Raw genomic sequence first — 17165 nt, forward strand, 5'->3', positions numbered from 1 at the left:
TAACATTAAAATAATAAATTCAATTGGGACTTCCGTTTCCGTTTGAATGTGAGTGACAGGTGTGCGAAAGAGTGCGAGAGAAAAGGCGAGAATTTAGCAGGATAGAAAAGGTGAGGAGAAAAGGAAATAGGGCAGAGAAGGAGCGGGAAAGACATAGACGGGAGGTCGGGTGAAGGGAATAGGGAGGCAGGAATAGAAGGGAAGGGCGGGTGAAAAAGAAAGAAGGGGGAGAGTTTTGAGGTTAGGCAGAAAGAGCTGGCGGACGGCAACGATTCGGATAAGATAGGAAGAGGCAGTGACACCTAGGGAGTAAGAAGGGGGATAGAGTAGACAGGTAGGCGGCGGATAGATAAGGTAGGGAGCGGTGAAGGAGAGAAAGAGTATGAGTAACGCGGGTGGCCAAAAAGAAGGGGCGAACAGCGAAGAGGAGGAGAAAAAGAAAGGTAGGCCGGGGGCAGTAGCAGCGTTAGGGAGGGATAGGAGGCATAGCCTGGGATCGGCGACGGTGCTAGACTTATGGAAGAGAAAGCGGGAGCAGGAAGGGGAAAAAGGGGAGGAGGAGGTAGACGGGTTGCAGGAAAGAGAAAGAGTATTTGGGAAAAGCAGGAAAGTGCACCGGTCGCCGGAGGGTAAGACAGGGGAGGAAGGGAAGGCAGAGGGAGGGGGTATACAAGATATGCTGAGGTTGATTAGGGAAGAGCTAAAGATAGGTCTAGAGGAGGTCAAAGGGCAGGGAAGGGGGATCAGGGAAGAAATGGAAAAGATTAAAGGCGAAATGACTAGAAGGGAAGAGCAGTGGGAAGTAGAGAGGGGGGAGATGAAGGAAATGATAAGGGATCTAGGTAAAAGACTAGAAGAGGTAGAAGAGCGGAGAGGGGGGGAGATGGAAAGGGTAAAGGAGAGGTTGTTAGAATTAGAAAAGAAGAGTGCAGAAGGAGGGGGAGAAAGGCAGGTACAGGGGAATGCGGAAGTGGCGCAGGTAGCAATAGATAGATTAAAAGAGATGGAGTGGGCCATAGAGAGGAAAGAAAGAGAAGAAAGAAGGGGAAATATAGTAGTGAGAGGAGCGAGACTTGAGAAGGGAAGAGAAAAGGAAGAGTTGAATAAGATTTTGCAGCTGATAGGGGTAGAGGTCGAGGTAAAGGATATGTGGGAGGTAGGCGCGAAAAAGGGGGGAGAAAAGGGGATATGGATAGCAAGACTAGGAAATAGGGAGCAAAAGAAGCAGGTAATGGGAAGAAAAAGCCTACTCAAAGGGAGGGAGGAGAGAATAGACGAGGATCTCACCTGGGCAGAGAGAAGAATGAAATGGAAGTTGAGGGAGATAGCAGCTAGTGAGGAGAGAAGGGGAAACAGAGTGAGAATAGGGTATGCAAGGATCTGGATAGAAGGGAAAATGTGGAAGTGGGATGAGATAGGAGAGCTGCTTAGGGACGGTACAGGGAGAGCGAGGGAAGGGGGGCAAAGGGAGGGGTGGGGAAAAGTAGGGGAAAGCGATAGGGAAAGGTCAGCAAGCGAGGAAAGACAAGCGGGAAGTACAGAAGCACAGGGAAGGGTACGTAGTGAAAGGCAGTCGGGGGAATGGGTAGTGGGGGGGGACAGAGGCAGGTGGGGAGGGAGATGAGGAGGAGAGAGAGGGGAGTAGGCGAGACAGTAAGGGAGGGGTGCAAAGTAGCTTTTTGGAATGTGGCGGGGCTCGCGAGAAAGGATGAAGATTTCTGGAGGGGGCTAGGGGAGTGGGATGTAATATTTCTAATGGAGACATGGATAGAAAAGAAGGGGTGGGAAAGGATTAGAAATAAGTTGCCAGTAGGGTATAAATGGGAAGTGCAGTATGCGGTGCGAAAAAATAGGAAGGGAAGAGCAATAGGCGGAATGCTGTCAGGGGTAAGAAGGGAGATAGTAAGTGGGGAGAGAGGGAGGGAAGAGGTAAAAGAGGGCATGATAGCAAGGAAAATAAGTGTAGGGGGGGAAAAATGGGTAGTAGTAGGAATATACATGAATGGGGACCTAAAAGAGAAGATAGGGGAATTGAAGGAGCGGGCAGAAGAGATAGAGGGAGGGGTAAAAGTGTTAGTGGGGGGTGATTTTAATGCCAGGACAGGGCAGGAGGGGGGAGGATGCTGGGGAGAAGGAGAGGAGGAGAGTAGGAGTAGGAAATCAAAGGACAGGAAAATAAACTCGGAAGGTAGGCAGCTGGTGCAATTTTTAGAGGAGACAGGATGGGCAATAATGAACGGGAACATAGAGGGGGATGAGGAGGGGGAATTTACGTATGTAGGAGGGGCAGGGGTGACAGTGATAGACTACGCTATAGGAGACATCGAGGTGAGGGATAGGGTCAAAAGGATAGAGATTGGGGATAGGGTTGACTCGGATCATCACCCGGTAAAGTTGCTGTTGTCTTGTGAGATGTGGAGGTATTGTGAGCGCGGGATCGTGAATAGTGGGCACTCCAAGAGAAAGTGTATCACTGATTCATGGTCCAAATTATGGCAGAAGCGACAATGCTCCGCAGGTCTCAATTTAATAATGCTTTGGTTTACAGTTATGTGGCAGGAGTGAATGTTGGCAGTTCTCAATTGAGCTTGAGCGATCAGCGTGTGGAACTCAGGTACTTGGGTAACCCATCCTGGATTGACCTTGGGATAGGAGCCAGGCAAGAGCTGGAGTTAGCGTATCTTTGAAGGTCTTGAAGTTTGAGATGATGTTGGAATTTGTCGAGGATTCTCGCTTTGTTACGCCACCAGTGGTGAGCCGACAGATGCAAGAGCATGTGATCTTCCTTTATCTTGCTAAGCAAGATGCGCAGTTGGATGACCCAATTAAATCTTGGGAGTTTGTAAGTTTCGGAAAGCTCAAGCAGTCGAATCAGGGCAATTTTTGGTAGTCGAGTGTCCTCCATTTCCAAGATCTTAATTGTCCAGTTATACGCCAGTTTCAGCAGTTCCCAGGAAATATGGGTCCGGTTTAGTTCTAAACGCAGCACGTAATGAGGAGTGCAGTTTGGGAGATACAGTATTCTCTTGAAATAGGTACAATGGGCTGACTCGAGTTTTTTAATCAGTTCCGCTTGGAGACCCCAGATGTGTGCTAGATATAATAGTGTTGATTTTACTGTGCTGTTGTATAGCTTGACTTTACTGGACCAAGTTTCAGCTTTGAGCCTAGAGAGGATATAGTAGACTGTCCCCGTTGCCTGATTGCTTTTTCTTATTGCTTCAGCGGCAGCTAAGCTTCCCTGAAGGTTGCTACTCAGAGGAATTCCAAGATAAGTGTAAGTTTTTACGATTTCAATGTGCTCATCATTGAAGGTGAAGTTGCGGTCTGACTTCCTTAATCTACCCGAGGTTCTGCAGGCCATTATTTTGGTCTTGCTTGTGTTGACTGTTAGACCGTTGGTTTCACAGTAATCTTCTAATGTCTTGAGAGCCAGTCTGACTTTATTAGCTGAATGTGTGACAATTACTATGTCATCTGCGAAAAGTAGCATGACAATTTGAGTAACTGAGTCTAGGCATAGGCCTTCGACTCCTTGTGCTTTGAAGAAATCGTTGATGTCGGCAAGGTAAAGTATGAATAACAGAGGACTAAGCACGTCTCCTTGGAGAACACCTTCAGACACCTCGATTGGATTGGATAGAGTAGCGCCAGATCTGATGTACATTGATGCCTTATCGTAGAGATCCTTCATTGTTCTGATGAATTTACTACTGACTCCCAGCTTATCAAGTTTTGTCCATAGTTTGCCGTCTGGGACTTTGTCAAAGGCTTTTCTGAAGTCGATAAAAAGCGCGTAAGCAGTAGTCTCAGGGAAACGCAACTGCATATGAAGTACCGCTTGAAGGACGAATACATTATCTGTCGTACCTTCGCCTACGCAGAATCCCGCTTGTTCTTCTGGGATTAAATTCTGCGATGTCGCCCACTGCCTGAGTCTGTCGTGAAGTATTTTCGTAAAGATTTTGGTTAATGAATTGATTAGCGCTATACCTCTATAGTTACCTGGATCAAGATTATCTCCTTTTTTGAATAGCATGAACATGACTACCTTAGCCCAATCGTCCGGGATGGATTCCGTCTCGTAAATTTTGTTGAAGGAAGCTAGAGTGAAGAGATACCAATTTTCAGGCATTTCTTTGAGAAAGTCGTTGCTGATCGGGTCCATGCCCGGAGCTTTACCTCTTTTACTTTTGTTGATACTGTTGATCAGCTCTTCCAGGGTGAAAGCTTGGTCCAAAGCATCTTCATGAAGCTGAGATAAGTTGATGCAGTTGGTGTTTTTAGGAGGAAAGGAGCTGGTGAAGTAGTTGTGCCAAATATCTAAAGGGATGTTGTTAGCCGGAGAGGAGTGCCTTTTAAATAGTTTGACTAATTTCCAGAAGTCTACTGGACATTTGACATGATTAAACTGGTTTGTTATGTCTTCTTGGTACTGCTTAGCTTTTGTTTTGAGAAGAGAAAAGTACTCCTTCTTCTTCCCCAGGTATAATGACCACAGTGACGAGTTTTGGTCCATGGATTTACAGAGCTGCAGATAGCGCACGATCTCCTGTTTTTTGATTTTGCATTCGGTGTCGTACCAAGGTTTGTGAGAAGAGAGTGGTGCGGTACCCGGTTTGTTGATAAACATTTTTGCTGAGCGGGCCGCATTTACTATTGATTCCCTGAGAATATCGGAGAGGGTGTTAACTGTGGTTGTAGCGAAATCTTGAGCTATTGAAGAGGACCAGCGTAGCGTTTCACGGAAAGTATCTGCGTATAGAGGGTTCCAGCTTAGCTTAGGAGTCGGAGTAGAGCATGCGGGTGATATGACGCTGTTTTCCTGTCTGATAGAGTTTAGAATGACTGTGACAGGTAAGTGATCTGAGTTAGTGATGATATACTCTATTTTCATATCCTTGACGTGGTTGATGCCAAGGATGTTGATCCAGATGAGGTCGACCGTACTTTTTCCTATAGCGTTTCTAAATGTGTAGCCACCTGGGTGATCACTAGATGTACGGCCGTTTAAGAGGATGAAACCATTGGAGGACATGAAATCTAGGACTGTTGTGCCTTGCTTGTTGGTTGTATTGTCACGGGTTATTCTGGAAGATGGAAGGTTAGAACCTTCAAGCATGCTTTCATCTTCGTGGAGTGGGTTTCCTATTCTTGCGTTAAAGTCTCCCCCAATGAGGGCTACATCGTGGTCTTGGGATAGAATATCATTGAGTAACAGTTGTAGGTTATGCAGAGACGAGTTGAGGTCTTTCTGGTCTGGTTTGAAGTATAGAGACCCGGTGATGAGTGTGAGCCCGTTTGTGTTGCATTTAAAGAATATCCAGTCTCTACTTTTGTTTAAGATTGTAACTGCCTGCCCTTGTATGAGCGAAAGAACACCACCACTACCACGTCCGCGTGTTTTGCTTTTTATAGCTGGAGATACAATTTTTGTCCAGTTGCTAAAGTTGATATGTAGGGGGACCTTGGTTGAAGTGCACCATGTCTCAGAAATACAAAGAATGCTCCCAGGGAAGTTAGTAAAGTCGTTGATGTTGGCTAAACCTCTTACATTCCAGAACGTTAATCATGTAAAACTGTTGTTGCTGCTTGTAGTGTTGTCGGAGCCGGCTAGGTTATTGAAACTGATTTTGCGCGTCCATTGAGATGCAAGCTGAGCTATTTTGGTTATGGTTGCGGTCGTGCTGAAGTTGTGTTTCATCCCAGATGGAGATTGGTACGGCTGATTGAAGGACAGGGTCGTACTTATAACCCACGCCGTTTACGTAAATGCGCTGATGGCCAAATTTGACCTTCTTACCCTCGTTACGTAGTTTTTTGGCTTCGTGACGGAGTTTATTGGCTGCGAGTTCCTCAGACGGCGTGAGATCATGGTCAATGAAAACGTCGACCTTCAGATTTTTTTTCTTGTTCATAATTAGAGTTTTCACGGAGTTGTCTCGGAGTACAGCTTTGATCGATCTTGTATTATTTCTCCTGAAGATCCAATTGGCCGAAAGAACTGCATGTTCTATCTTGAAGTGCTCTCTGATGAAGTCAGCGAGTGCCTCTGAAGCGCTGCGAGTATCTGGGACTAAACCTCTTACAATGATGTTGTTTTTTCTAGTTAGCTTTTCAAAGGAGTTTACACTTGCCTTGACGAGTCTTGCCTCTAAGGCGGCTAGATTACCGTGAGTGGCGTTTCCCTCGGCTTCCGGAGTATTTGCGTTAAGCTCGAGTACTGTGACACGAGCTGTGAGATCTTGAACTTGGCGTTTAAGTTGCGCATTTTCTTCTGGAAGCCTTTTTGTCTGTTTGTTGAGAAGGTCCGTGTGTTCTGTTCGTGCAGCGCTTATTTCGGCTAAGAGCTCATTTTTTAAAGACAGTTGTTCAGCTTTGTCTTCATCTCTCCATGTTCGTAGGGTCTGTAAGACCGCCGAGAGAGAAAGAGTTGCGTTTGAAGGAGAAATGTCAGTAGTTTGAGCGATTGGAGTCATAAATTGCTCCATGGACATGGGTGTCTGCGTATCCGATGGTGATTGCTGGGTTATCATTGGTGGAGCGGAAGAGCGAATAATTTTAGCAGGTGGAGATGTGTCGGTTGGTGAGGCTGGTGTATTGCTGGGAAAATAGTCAGTGATCTGATTGGATGGACTGGGATGAGATTCAAGCCGTTCCAAGTTTGAGCGGCGTCCCCTCTTGCGATTGCTGGAGGTTGAGGTACACTTCACCGAGTTGACGTCTTGGGTGAAATGTTGTTGTTTTGGATTAGATGGCTTAGCGGTGTCTGGTGCTGCGGTCGACGGAGGTAAGCAATCAGTTGACAAAATAGCTGGGCGTATGTTAGGCGAAACTACGTAGGTGCCGCTATCTGTAGGTGGGTTTCCCGAATGTTGAGGATTGTGACCGTTGGTAGCGGAAGGCTCTACAGTAGGCGCTCTATTTTCCATGGACCTAACCTCCAAAAACGTGGGTGATTCCCAACGAGCTAAAAATGTACTAAAACTGGTGCGAATCACTTGATTTATTATTTATAGCACTTGTAGAATTTTTATTGCACCTGTTAATAACACTGACTCGCATTTTAAATTGATATACACAGTTTAATCTTAGGAATAAAAATGTTGCGAAATAAACACGTCTGTACTTGTTCAGCGCCATCTAACGACCCAATATATATATATATATATATATATATATATATATATATATATATATATATATATATATATAATTTTATAAAATTATTACAATTTTCAAATTAAAACTAATTCTAAGCCTAAAATATAATTATATAATTTAAAATCAATTATAAAATTAAGAATTAAAGCTAATCCCTTAAAACTTTTATATCAAAAATAATTATTTTTATTACTTAAAATAATTAATAATGATATTTAAATTAAATTTATTTATCAAAAAACTAGATAACTTAAAAACGAAAAACATTTCATTTCTATTTAAAAATTAAAAATAATTATTATACATTAAAAATAATTTAAAATTAAATAGATCTTTTCAATTCGAGAAAAATATTAATTTATATTATTTTTTTAATTAACCCTGATACACAAGGTACAATAAATAAAATATACTTTTTTAAAAATTTTATTTTTCAAAACATTTCAAATTTCTATCTATATACAATTAAACCATAATTTAAATTATTTTTTCTATTAATAATACTAAAATTATAAATTTAATAAAAATATGTTTATTAATAAAAAAAATTTTTATATATAAAAAATATAATTTATTAATTTCAAATTAAGTTGAATTAAACAACTATTCAATTTATTGTAAATAAAAAAATCCTTCTAAGTAATTTGAATTCTAAATACACTTTCCAGTATATTTACTTTGTTACGACTTATCCCATTTTATAATGAGAGTGACGGGCGATTTGTACATATTTAATTCTTAATTCAAATAAATATAATTTTAAATTTTACTATTAAGTCCAATTTTAAATAAATATTTCAATTTATTATCCAAAAATAAAATTTTTATTGTAATTCATTTAAACTTTAATATAAGCTACATCTTGATCTGAAATAAAATTTCTATAAAATTTAATGAAAATTAATAATTTTAAAAAAATATTCTGTTAACGAAAATAAATAAACTCAATTAATTGAAGTGAGATTTATCGCGGATTATCGTTTAATAAACAAATTCCCCTAATTAGTTTTAAATACAGCCAATTTTTTTAATTTTAAAGAACATAACTATTAATTATTAAAATATAATATTAACATCTAAAATAATAGGGTATCTAATCCTAGTTTAAATCTTAGATTTCATAAAATAATATATATATATATATATATATATATATATCTTAATACATATAAATCTCGTGTCACGATGTTTGTCCTCAATGGACTCCTAAACCACTTAACCGATTATAATAAAATACGCACACCATGTGCAGTTCGATCCAACTTGAGAGATAGGATAGTTTAAATCTCAAATTATAGTCGCAATTTTAATTTATTGCTAATTAATTGTCTGTTATTATTTAACAGTCACAATTATCTGTTAACTCCAAATGATTCTAACAGATGTCGATACCTTTCGACTGGGTTGAGTAAGTAATCAATAGATGGCGCTGCTATGGTAAATCTACGAACGTGTCATATAAGCTACACTAGCAACCCATCCCGGCTTCGCACGGGCATATAATAATATAATAAAAGAAAATACACAATGTTTACAGTGAGTTTCTAGAAAAATAACATTTATATTATTACTTAATATTATTATATGCCCGTGCGAAGCCGGGATGGGCTGCTAGTATATATATATATATATATATATATAATCAAAAAATTTTATTTTACCATAAAATTATTTTTAATTAAATATAAATAAATTAATACAATTTATTAATTAAAAATATTAATTTGTATAAAACGTTTAACCGCTAATGCTGGCACAATTTTTTTGTCTATACTTTTACATTATTCATAATTCTAAATTTCTTTAATTATTAAAATTAAATGCTGCAAAAAATATTTCTAATTAATTAAAAAAATTCATGCAAAAAAATTATAATACTAATATAAAAACCAAAATCAAACTTTAATAAAAATAAATAAAAATTATAATATATATATATATATATATATATATATATATATATGTATATATATATATATATATTATTTAGTGTAATAAGCACAAAGATTTTTGAAATCTTTAGAAATAGTTTAATTCTATTATTAATAAAATAAGATTTAAAAACAAATTTTTATTTAAAACTTTGGAGGTTATTCGTTTAATCAACTTAAAATCTCAATTTTATAGTTAAATATGTAACATTCAATTGCAAATTTAAAATTATTAAAATTAATCAAATTTTTTAAAATGATATATTAAAATATAAGATAATAAAATAAATTATTAATATTATAAAAACATTAAATAAAATAATTATAAAAAAATAAAAATTAAATATAAAATTATTTAAATTTAATTTAAATATTAATTTTAAATATAATAAAGTAGGTAAAATTAAATTTATACATATAATAAAATAAAACAATTAATGTAAAAATAATAAACATTAAACATTCAATAAAAAATTTATTATTTACTATTAAAATCAAAAAAAAACTTTGGAATAAAACCAAATATAGGTGGAATACCAGCTATTGATATAAACATCATTATAACTATAAACTTCATAAAAAATGAACCAGGAACACCAATCGCGCAAGAAACTCAGTTCGGTTGGGTCCTCTCCGGCTGCGTTTCAGCGGAAGCAGCAAGCCCCCTCGTATGGCGCAGTCCAAGGCTTCCAATGCTCCCTCGATCACGAACTGCTCGATCTCGTGCAGCAGTTTTCGAAGTAGGAAGAAGTGTCGAAACCTTTGGCACTAACTTCCGAAGAAGAGCGTTGTGAGCAACACTTTCGCGAAACGGTTTCTCGAACTGCATCCGGTCGTTACGTAGTTCGGCTGCCGCTCAAGGACAATTCGGTAGAGCTCGGCAACTCGCGGAATCCCGCGCATCAAATGCTCCTTCGTTTGGAGAAACGGTTCGGTAGCGACGCGAAACTCAAGGAGGCTTACTCGAGCTTCCTTCGTGAATATCGTGAACTCGGGCACATGCGTCGCGCTATCAATACACCTGAAGACAATTCCCGCGTGTTTTATCTTCCCCATCACGGTGTAGTTCGCGACAGCAGTTCAACAACAAAGTTGCGTGTCGTGTTCAACGGGTCTCAAAGAACCAACCTCGGACTCTCTCTCAATGACAATCTTCTCGTCGGTCCAAAAGTGCAAACCGACCTCGCGGACGTTCTCTTACGCTGGCGACAATATCCAGTCGCGTTCTCATCAGACATCGTCAAGATGTACCGACAAATTTTGGTCCACAATGATGACCAAGATTTTCAGCGAATCCTCTGGAGGGAAGAACCAGAGCTACCGATTAAAGAGTATCAACTGACTACGGTAACGTATGGTCTTGCAAGCGCTCCGTATCTCGCGATCCGTGTTCTTCATCAACTCGTTCAGGACGAAGGTGAGCAGTATCCCTTTGCGAGCCACGTCATTCTCGAGAACACGTACGTCGACGACATCCTCTCAGGAGCAGAGGACGTTGATCAAGGTCGCGAGAAAATCAACGAATTCAATCAATTGCTCAAGGCGGGCGGCTTTGAACTTCAAAAGTGGACTTCAAGCCACCCAGAAACTCTCGTTGACATTTCTCGAAACCATCAAGAGATCGCGATGCATCTGAATCTCGATCAAAGTCCATTCTTTCGGGCTCTCGGTCTTGCGTGGAGACCAGACATCGACGCGTTCGCGTTCTCTCCGCAAATTCATCAAACACGGGACAATTTCACGAAACGAAAAGTTCTCTCACAAACCGCGCAGCTCTTTGATCCTCTCGGATTGCTCTCGCCCATCACGATCAGAGCCAAAATCTTTATGCAGGAATTGTGGGCACTCGGTTTCGACTGGGACGAGCCGCTCTCAGCTTCATTGTCCTCGCTATGGATCGAGTTTCTACAAGATCTTCAAGGCATCTCAGCTATCACCATCCCACGATGGATCGGGTTAAGTTCAGCATCTCTCGGGATAGAGATCCACGGTTTCGCGGATGCTTCTCAAAGTGCATTAGGCGCAGTGATCTACGCGCGAACGTATATCAACACTCACGAAGTGCGCGTTTCACTAGTGTGCGCGAAAACTAAAGTAGCGCCGCTAAAGAAGGTGACAATTCCTCGTCTCGAACTCTGTGTTGCGAATCTTCTCGTCCGGTTGATGTGTCATGTGGAAAAGACTCTAGTAGTATATATATGAGAGTTCTAACTCAAAGATGGCGGCGCTCCCCCCTAGTTCCCCCCTAGTTCCCCCCTAGTTCCCCCCTAGTTCCCCCCTAGCTCCCCCCTAGCCCCCCCCCCCCGACTCGCGGCGCACCTTCTCCCACGCGCGCACCCCCCCCCCCCCCCCCCCCCCGACCCGCGATCATTTTTGGCGGCTATTCCCATAGGACTTGACACACACACACACACACACACACAATAATTCCTGTCGAGACTTGTTTGGCGCCGGAAAGCCGCACATAAATCAGATAAGGCAAGAACCCGCTAGATCTATTGAAAAAATTCCAGGAAATGACCCCTGAAGGAAGGTTTAAAATGACGTTTTGAATGCTTTAAAAATTTTTTTATTTAACACCAATTACATTTAGTTTTCTTATTGTATTCTCAATTATCTTATTCTAAATTTTATCGAGTAAAATTATACATATTATTTTCAATATCCATATTAATTAAACATATTGTTATTCCAAAATTGACTTGAACCAATTTTTTAACAGTACCACTGATCGGATTATATTCAACAATGCGATCATGCAAGATCATGCAGTAGGCAGAAGTGTGTGGTGGGAACGTAGTGCTAGAGTCAAATTCCAATCGAATGTCCACAGGTCCAGTTTTCAATGTTTCGTTCTGCTTGGAGCAATCGATGACGATAAGGGGAGCTTATTTTATAAATTCACGCCTCGATAGCAAAGGCTCAGCTTCTTTGTTGTAGTAGCTCATTTGAAACCGAACATACATATCATAGAGAATGGCGTATTGATTATTGTATATATCAATATTCATATTTCCGTAGGGATAGCACTGTGAGTTGAGGAAGAGTTTTACATCTCTGATCCGACAATGATCAAATACGCCAGCATTTTTCAGCGGCTCGTTTCTCCTTGCAGTTTGAAATCCTAGAATGACATATCTCAGCTTCTCAAGCTGCGTCGATGTCTTGACGGACCATATATGCCGCGTTGTTGACGGGAGCATCGGATACACGTACGTTTCCCAAGAACGAAAACTCATGGATATGGCCGGATCCTTGGCGATGTAGTTGAGTAGCTGGATTTTCGGTTTATCAGCCAGTTTGATGTAGGGCAACAACCACTCGATTTTATTCAGGGTGATTTTAAAGTTTTCCGTCGCCGAGCTCTGAATCACAGCATTCAAATCAGTGTTGGAACGTGTGAGAATTAACTCGTGTTTAGCGTTGACAATGACTCGACGATAATCTTCGGCGAAGCCTAGCACATAATTTAACGGCAAGACAACATCGAAATTTCCAGCGGCATCGGTTAGGTCCTTATCCCCACTCAACCACCCGGTATTCTCCAGACTATATTGCTGGCCTGGAGTCAAGGATACGTAACCCTTCATGGTGCTGGTGATGCCGACATTTTTATTCCGATCAATCTCTACACCGTTCAACTCGTAGCGAATTTCCTCGAACAAATGACAAACGGCCATATTAATCAATTTCGTAACCGTCACCGCAGCCACCGCATCATCCTTTGTGATTTTTCCGTGAATGTGTAGAGAGCTTTTACTGGGCAGTAGACACAAGTCTTGATGTTGAACAACAATACGGATTTCATCGTTGTTCTGGAAGGTGGATGATGCAAACGGTTGATGAGCATGAATCTCAGAGTGCGCGATCGATTCGTCGAATACCACAGGTTTCTGTATTCTTATTATTTCTTCCATGGTAACACGCACAGGATGCAGCGAACACGAATTTTTATTTTCCAAAATTTCCACGTAATCGAAGACCTAGGCTCTGGAGAAACCGAGCGTTCAGAGGTGTCAGTCTCGTAGGCGGTGTAAACGTTGTCAGAGGTGTCGGGCGACTGACGATTTTTGGCCATGACGTTTGACTTTTATAACTTTTGCCAGACTTTCTCGTCTCAAACACGATTCCCATTATTTGAGCGATTTCAAGTGTAAACGTACAGTAATCGTTTCGCCGCGAAAATTAATCAGCTCGTCGTCTTGATCGACTATTCTCAGCTGTAAATGATGTATCGACTGTACGGCGATTGGCAGGTAAATGACGTTGGTAGGCACTTCGACAATCTTATATCCGGATGGAACGGTTGGGAAAAATTCGTGAATCGTGTGAGCTCGACGCCCGTTTATGTACGCTCCTGTGGTTATGCTACACTCAACGCGTGAAGTATTAACCTTCAGTATGGCTACGGGTAATTCAGATTTATGAGTAACGTTTCGTGATAGCTCAACCGCCTTAAATCCCAATAATCGGCCGATCGAATCTTTGGGCTTAAAGTCTACCACATGATTGCATGTGACTTCACTGTTTAGCTCGTTGTTGTTAGCTGTCAGACTGAGGGTGATGTCGGAGGGTAGCTCCTTGTGTAGAAAATTTTCAATATCCTCAATTTCATAGCATCCCGTGGGTATCACGATGCTCTCTCTGCTGTTGTCTGCTCGTTTCAGGTAAAATTTATTACACCTCTCATGAATATTGGGTATTGAATTGAATGTCAGGAACTCGACGAGTCCGAGAACATAGTTCTTCTCTGGTGATAACTCGATTGGGGGAAAATATTGAGCCTCCAGCACGGAGGATGTGCCTGACAGTGTTAACGTCAACGATTCCGGCATGACTAATGCTTGCTCATGTAACACCTGTCTTTTTATAGTTGTTCGCTGAGAAATTTGGGACACAAGTGGCCGCAAATCACAGTATCATATTCTTGATACCTCTTATGATTGTATTCAACGCTGCCAACACCGAGATACCTCATCAAGTCCTTAGGCGGTTTCAAATCACCGAAACTATCGAAATACACATCATGGTCACCATTTTTCTTGTACGCCACCCAATGTGTCCCCGGACCGTTTTTATCATCAAGATTAATAATTGCGGATTCTCGCATTTTTGGTCCTGATTTCGGCAGATCATTCCGCATGAAAACACCTCGAAAATGTGAAATTTTCATATTTTTAGCATAGTTGTGTAAATCAATGTTGGTGAGAGCTCGGTGTGGCAGCTTTACTAGTTTTTTGCCGGACGTAAGTACAGGCCCATTCCGCTGCGGTAGGGTCGCAGGTATAATCCCTTACCCAAAGCAATTGCCTCCATTGTTGCATTGTGCCGTTTGGCCTCTTTCAACTGATGTTTGTTGACACTAGCTTCGTTGACAGCTTTAGCTATACCCGCAGCACCACCCGCAAGAGCCCCAGTAGCGCTTAGACCGGCCAGAATTGGAATGAGAAACGGTAGGATGCCGCCAATTTTATCAGGCACTGGTATAACGCGAGGCATACGAATATTCTTCCCAGTCCCACGCGCGGCCGCACGAGCACCCGCCAACGCCGACTCGACGGCTTTATAACCCGGTCGCATGGCGACCTTTGCTGCCGTGATGATGGATTTGAGATTCACAGTTCTCATCCGCTGTTTACTCTTCCCGTCAGTTCCAGATTTCTTCTTCGCAGCCACTCCAAGTTTCGGCCGCTTTGCAGCTAAGCCCATTCCGAGTTTAGATTTAGCTTTCATGGTGTTGGTGACTCCCCAGGCTACCGCCTTTTCACCCACACTAGCGTCCTTGGCCAAGACGCGATTCCACACCTTCTCAGCGAGCGCTTTGTCGGCAAGATTTCTCGCTGCGGTATCGCGATTCTTTGCGTATGCAATGTCGTGGTCTTTACACGCGGCATCCAGCCGATTGATCCCCAAATCTCCACGAGCCAACCTCTTGGCCAATTTCGTTCCAGGTCCGCAGTACTGATACCCTGGCACATGCAATTCAACTGGGAGATGATTGATGATTTTATTTGACAAGCCACCACCGCGTTTTTTCCGTGTGCACATCCTCATAGTCGGGCAACAACTAACGTGACTTCTATAAAAGGCGGAATTTATATACCGTCATCTCAGTTTTCGTTGTCATGCTAACGAAGCATCATGAGATTTCAAGATCAGCCCGATAAACAACCTATCGCAAATTTCAATAAAATGGTTCGACGTGGTAAGAGGAAGATAGAAAAACGACATGGAAAATTGCTGCCGAATACCGTGAGAGCAATTTTTTGCGGGCCATCCAATTGCGGTAAAACTAAGGCTCTTCTCGCACTTATCACCCACGGCAATGGATTGCGATTCGAAAATGTCTACGTTTATTCGAAATCTCTCATCCGACCAAAGTATCAATTTTTGCAAAAGTTACTAGAACCTGTGCAGGGAGTGGGTTATTTCCCGTTTCACGAGAACGATGAGGTTGTAAAACCGGAAGATGCTCGCCCCAACTCTATTATGATTTTCGACGATGTGGCTTGTGAAAAGCAGGATAATATCAGAGCATACTTCAGCATGGGCAGGCATTGCGATATCGATAGCTTTTATCTAAGTCAAACGTACGCGCGCATTCCAAAACGTCTAGTGCGTGACAATGCAAACTTATTGGTGCTATTTCGGCAGGATGATATGAATCTGAAACATATCTACAACGATCATGTGAACACGGACATGACGTATCAGCAATTTAAAGACTTGTGCTCGGCATGCTGGAATGATGGCAATTACAGTTTTACCGTAATTGACAAGGATAACGAAATCAATTGGGGGCGATATAGGAAGGGGTTTGACTGCACTATAAGCATAAACTAACATAAACTTGCACAGTTTCGTTGCAACAATCGAGCCTGCAGCATGGAGAGTGCCAAGATTCGTAAGCATAGTGATACATTGAGTGAAATATCAAAAGCATCCGATGTCATACGGCTGAAGCATAAGATGCTCAAGTTGGACAAGGACACGACCGAACAGGTTATGGGGGAGGTATTCAAGCCTTTAGTAACACGGTTGCAAAAATTGGTGGATACTTCAAAGCTGCAGCAGCAGCATATTAAACGTGAAATTAAAACGGAACTACCGGATGTGACAATGAAAAAAGAACAGGAAAAAGATGACGAGAGTACCGGGGATGATGATGATGATAAGGAGGATGAGGATATGGATGTGGGGAATTTCATGGATGCAAATGATAAAACACCGAAGTTTGGTGAAATTTCTACTACAAGTACACCGGTGAAGAAAACAACGGATTCCACAGCACAATATTTGAAAATGTTCAGCTCAAGTAAAAAGAGGGATTTGGATACTACATACGGCGTTCGAAAGTTGACAAGCGGTATGATGATTGGCGATACACCGATCAATTTCACTGATAATCTGGTCAATGTGGGGAATAAAAGTTATGAGAGAACACCTGGATTACTCGAATTACTGTTTAAAAAATCACCCGATGCATCGCTTGTAAATGACGCGGACAAGAATAATTATATAAAAATTGTAACGATGACAAATGCGCATCGAAAACGTTACCAAGCCGATGGAAGTCTTCGAGATGATTTAAAAAGTGCGAAGTTTAGAAATTTCATTGCACAACACGTTGGCTCGCCGAAAAAATCAGGCAAAGGCTTACCCGACTATAAGATTGCGCGAAAGGAGGGGCAAGATGTCGATTACGTCTACTGGGATGATCCAAATGAAATTGTAGATCGTCTCCGGCTGCTTGTAGCGTCACAGGCTGCAGGCAATACCAGCCATTCCAACGAAATAGTCTCCATTATTGAGGAGTTGCGTGAGGCTGGAATCGTTTATTAGCGGCGTGTAAACACAAAATCATCATTTGTTCAGCGACCGTCCAGTGATGACCATAGACATATTCGGGCGACACTCGGAGCGTGGTGGGGGCAAAAAATTTATTCGAGGTTCTCCGGGTGTTGGATTCAAAATCACCAGCGACAATCAGTATGATTTGGACGGTGAACGATTGTGTAACATAGCTGATCCGCAGCACTCCACCGACGCCGTTTCCTTAAAAGTTCTCAA

At 41.6% G+C, this 17165-nt stretch overlaps 1 protein-coding gene and 1 long non-coding RNA gene across 9 annotated transcripts in view; both read left to right on the top strand.

Annotated features, from left to right (window-relative positions):
- LOC124183578 (sodium/calcium exchanger 1) overlaps positions 1–17165 on the top strand; it is a 1216563-nt gene that overhangs the window by 295417 nt on the left and 903981 nt on the right. The gene's annotated exons all lie outside the window — the stretch shown is intronic.
- Positions 668–6434, top strand: LOC124183585. Its single transcript, XR_006871010.1, has 3 exons — positions 668–795; positions 2891–2896; positions 6424–6434. It is a non-coding gene; the product is annotated as an uncharacterized LOC124183585 (long non-coding RNA).

Source organism: Neodiprion fabricii, chromosome 5 (assembly GCF_021155785.1).
Source record: "Neodiprion fabricii isolate iyNeoFabr1 chromosome 5, iyNeoFabr1.1, whole genome shotgun sequence".
Taxonomy (NCBI): Eukaryota; Metazoa; Arthropoda; class Insecta; order Hymenoptera; family Diprionidae; genus Neodiprion; species Neodiprion fabricii.